This window comes from Schistocerca americana, unplaced genomic scaffold (genome assembly GCF_021461395.2).
Source record: "Schistocerca americana isolate TAMUIC-IGC-003095 unplaced genomic scaffold, iqSchAmer2.1 HiC_scaffold_792, whole genome shotgun sequence".
NCBI lineage: Eukaryota > Metazoa > Arthropoda > Insecta > Orthoptera > Acrididae > Schistocerca > Schistocerca americana.
Genome location: NW_025726558.1, coordinates 27,501 through 32,500, shown reverse-complemented (window position 1 = coordinate 32,500; position 5,000 = coordinate 27,501). Strand labels below are relative to the sequence as shown.

Below are 5,000 nucleotides of genomic sequence, written 5' to 3'. Positions count from 1 at the left end.
CTATAATCACAATCAACAAACCGGCCGCCCCGCCCCGCCCCCCATTAAACCTTTCCTTACAACAATGTGTACCTTAACCTAACCTATATCGTACCGTAACCTAACCTATATCGTACCGTAACCTAACCTATGTCGTACCGTAACCTAACCTATGTCGTACCGTAACCTAACCTATGTCGTACCGTAACCTAACCTATGTCGTACCGTAACCTAACCTATGTCGTACCGTAACCTAACCTATGTCGTACCGTAACCTAACCTATGTCGTACCGTAACCTAACCTATGTCGTACCGTAACCTAACCTATGTCGTACCTTAACCTAACCTATGTCGTACCTTAACCTAACCTATGTCGTACCTTAACCTAACCTATGTCGTACCTTAACCTAACCTATGTCGTACCTTAACCTAACCTATGTCGTACCTTAACCTAACCTATGTCGTACCTTAACCTAACCTATGTCGTACCTTAACCTAACCTATGTCGTACCTTAACCTAACCTATGTCGTACCTTAACCTAACCTATGTCGTACCTTAACCTAACCTATGTCGTACCTTAACCTAACCTATGTCGTACCTTAACCTAACCTATGTCGTACCTTAACCTAACCTATGTCGTACCTTAACCTAACCTATGTCGTACCTTAACCTAACCTATGTCGTACCTTAACCTAACCTATGTCGTACCTTAACCTAACCTATGTCGTACCTTAACCTAACCTATGTCGTACCTTAACCTAACCTATGTCGTACCTTAACCTAACCTATGTCGTACCTTAACCTAACCTATGTCGTACCTTAACCTAACCTATGTCGTACCTTAACCTAACCTATGTCGTACCTTAACCTAACCTATGTCGTACCTTAACCTAACCTATGTCGTACCTTAACCTAACCTATGTCGTACCTTAACCTAACCTATGTCGTACCTTAACCTAACCTATGTCGTACCTTAACCTAACCTATGTCGTACCTTAACCTAACCTGTATTGCGCCTTAACCTAACCTGTATTGCGCCTTAACCTAACCTGTATTGCGCCTTAACGTAACCTGTATTGCGCCTTAACGTAACCTGTATTGCGCCTTAACGTAACCTGTATTGCGCCTTAACGTAACCTGTATTGCGCCTTAACGTAACCTGTATTGCGCCTTAACGTAACCTGTATTGCGCCTTAACGTAACCTGTATTGCGCCTTAACGTAACCTGTATTGCGCCTTAACGTAACCTGTATTGCGCCTTAACGTAACCTGTATTGCGCCTTAACGTAACCTGTATTGCGCCTTAACGTAACCTGTATTGCGCCTTAACGTAACCTGTATTGCGCCTTAACGTAACCTGTATTGCGCCTTAACGTAACCTGTATTGCGCCTTAACGTAACCTGTATTGCGCCTTAACGTAACCTGTATTGCGCCTTAACGTAACCTGTATTGCGCCTTAACGTAACCTGTATTGCGCCTTAACGTAACCTGTATTGCGCCTTAACGTAACCTGTATTGCGCCTTAACGTAACCTGTATTGCGCCTTAACGTAACCTGTATTGCGCCTTAACGTAACCTGCATTGCGCCTTAACGTAACCTGTATTGCGCCTTAACGTAACCTGTATTGCGCCTTAACGTAACCTGTATTGCGCCTTAACGTAACCTGTATTGCGCCTTAACGTAACCTGTATTGCGCCTTAACGTAACCTGTATTGCGCCTTAACGTAACCGATATTGCGCCTTAACGTAACCTATATTGCGCCGTAACGTAACCTATATTGCGCCGTAACGTAACCCACATTGCCCCTTAACGTAACCCACATTGCCCCTTAACGTAACCCACATTGCCCCTTAACGTAACCCAACACACGTTGGGCCTTAACCCAACACACGTTGGGCCTTAACCCAACACACGTTGGGCCTTAACCCAACACACGTTGGGCCTTAACCCAACACACGTTGGGCCTTAACCCAACACACGTTGGGCCTTAACCCAACACACGTTGGGCCTTAACCCAACACACGTTGGGCCTTAACCCAACACACGTTGGGCCTTAACCCAACACACGTTGGGCCTTAACCCAACACACGTTGGGCCTTAACCCAACACACGTTGGGCCTTAACCCAACACACGTTGGGCCTTAACCCAACACACGTTGGGCCTTAACCTGCTCTGTAATTGTCATACGACGCGTTAAATTAGTGTAGTGTTGCCTAACTGCAACCCCCGCAATATAGTTTGCTACTCGCACTGCCCGGTCCCCAGTGTATCGCTTCATGTTAAACACCTTGCAGCTATACACTGTAATGTGGATGGCAGCAGGACGTACATGCTCAATGCCCTTTGCAGTTGTTCATTGGCATTTGCAGTTGTTCATTGGCATTCGCATGTGCGAAGCACTTAGCCTACGCTGTGGTACGGCCTGTGTCAACTGTCCGCTGATGTTGTACGTCCAAATCACACACTGTACTGCACATTGGTCCTCATGTACTGAATGATACATCGTGGTACATGTGACCGTACAACGACTGCGCCAACAACGGCGAACCATGCGGTCCAAATGTTGTGCACTCAGCTACGTGTCGTCTCCCTATAAGAGCTGGATTGCAGTGTGGTATGCCCTGGATGGCGATCAGCATGAGCCGTCTGTTGATGTAGTGGCGCGTGTTGTCAGACGTAGTCGTCTCTTCTCACACACCGTGATAGCATGGTGCACTGCGTTCCACATCTGCGACATGCGACAGAGGCCGGTTGACAGTCGTTCGCGCAATGGACATCGCATACGTACGGGGGCCACCTTCCACGTGTTCGCGAAGCGTGCACATGTTGTTGCGTGTATGTGGGCAGACATAGTGTGTCGTGACACCTGACACAGGCATGCAACAATCGTTGAATTTGCAAATGGCGATGGACGCCTACGTTTGCTGGTGACGTTATGCAAATGAACAACTGGTAAACCGTTGTGGTGCGGTTGTTCTCGCTAGAGGTGAATCAGTGATGGCGACGATCGGTTGAGCTACCAACCGGTTGTTCCAGCGATACCCACCATGCCCACGAACGTGAATGGCATCTGGGTGTGAAGCGATACGCGGCGGTGGCTGGGTGGGACCGTCCCCGGCCGGTGAGGGGGGGCCTCCCGGCGTGCTGGCCGCGCGGTGCGTGGGCGCACGCGCTACAGCCGGCTGGTGGGGGCGGCCAGTGGCAGGCGCGCCGGCCGACGGAGGCGGCAGGCGGCGCAGCTGCGCGCCGGCGCACCCTGCACGCGGCGCCGTGCGGCCAAAGTAGGTCCTCGCGGGCCCGGTGCGAAGCGCGGTGGACATCTGCAGTGTGCTGGTCCGATTGAGGACTGTGTGCGCTGAGGATGCGCCGCCGCCCGGCGCTCGGCGCCGCGACGCCGTCTGCTGCTCGGTCGCCTCTGCGGTTCTCGCAGGTGGTTTGTATCGCAGCTGTGCGGACGTGTTGGCGCGTGCGCTGTGCTGGGAGAGTTCGCTTCGGCACCCAAGTGGGGCTTTTGTCCTTCTGTGGCGCTGGCGTTGGAGCTGCCGGTCACCGTAGGTGGCGCGTGTTGTCTCCCGCCGGCAATGCCACGACAGCACGCTCCCGGGCCTCTGTCGGCAGCGGCAAGCTCAGTTGGGAGCACGGGTGGTCGCACCTAAAGCGTCTACTCGCCAAACTCCGGGCGATTGCGCCTCTCTCGAACCCGACCAAGTACTTAGGACGGCGCTGCGCGCCGCCGGGACCTGAGAGGGTTTCGAGGTGTATTGTGCAGGGGAGCTCAGCCTCCTCCTGTTTGCAGAATAATTGAGCGGACGCTTGCGTGTTCGCGCGGGCCCCCGGGACACACTCCCGGGCGGCCGGCTGCTCAGCTCTAGTTGACGCAGCTCCCTGGTTGATCCTGCCAGTAGTCATATGCTTGTCTCAAAGATTAAGCCATGCATGTCTCAGTACAAGCCGCATTAAGGTGAAACCGCGAATGGCTCATTAAATCAGTTATGGTTCCTTAGATCGTACCCACGTTACTTGGATAACTGTGGTAATTCTAGAGCTAATACATGCAAACAGAGTCCCGACCAGAGATGGAAGGGACGCTTTTATTAGATCAAAACCAATCGGTCGGCTCGTCCGGTCCGTTTGCCTTGGTGACTCTGAATAACTTTGGGCTGATCGCACGGTCCTCGTACCGGCGACGCATCTTTCAAATGTCTGCCTTATCAACTGTCGATGGTAGGTTCTGCGCCTACCATGGTTGTAACGGGTAACGGGGAATCAGGGTTCGATTCCGGAGAGGGAGCCTGAGAAACGGCTACCACATCCAAGGAAGGCAGCAGGCGCGCAAATTACCCACTCCCGGCACGGGGAGGTAGTGACGAAAAATAACGATACGGGACTCATCCGAGGCCCCGTAATCGGAATGAGTACACTTTAAATCCTTTAACGAGTATCTATTGGAGGGCAAGTCTGGTGCCAGCAGCCGCGGTAATTCCAGCTCCAATAGCGTATATTAAAGTTGTTGCGGTTAAAAAGCTCGTAGTTGGATTTGTGTCCCACGCTGTTGGTTCACCGCCCGTCGGTGTTTAACTGGCATGTATCGTGGGACGTCCTGCCGGTGGGGCGAGCCGAAGGCGTGCGACGCGCCTCGTGCGTGCTCGTGCGTCCCGAGGCGGACCCCGTTGCAATCCTACCAGGGTGCTCTTGAGTGAGTGTCTCGGTGGGCCGGCACGTTTACTTTGAACAAATTAGAGTGCTTAAAGCAGGCAAGCCCGCCTGAATACTGTGTGCATGGAATAATGGAATAGGACCTCGGTTCTATTTTGTTGGTTTTCGGAACCCGAGGTAATGATTAATAGGGACAGGCGGGGGCATTCGTATTGCGACGTTAGAGGTGAAATTCTTGGATCGTCGCAAGACGAACAGAAGCGAAAGCGTTTGCCAAGTATGTTTTCATTAATCAAGAACGAAAGTTAGAGGTTCGAAGGCGATCAGATACCGCCCTAGTTCTAACCATAAACGATGCCA

General features: G+C 51.8%; 1 non-coding gene across 1 annotated transcript in view; it reads left to right on the top strand.

The window, feature by feature from the left end:
• Nucleotides 1–3,866: 3,866 nt before the first annotated feature.
• The window catches only part of LOC124590993, a 1,910-nt gene continuing 776 nt past the window's right edge, over nucleotides 3,867–5,000 (top strand). The window contains exon 1 of the ribosomal RNA XR_006976867.1: nucleotides 3,867–5,000. This exon is cut by the window's right edge and continues 776 nt beyond it. This is a non-coding gene — a ribosomal RNA (small subunit ribosomal RNA).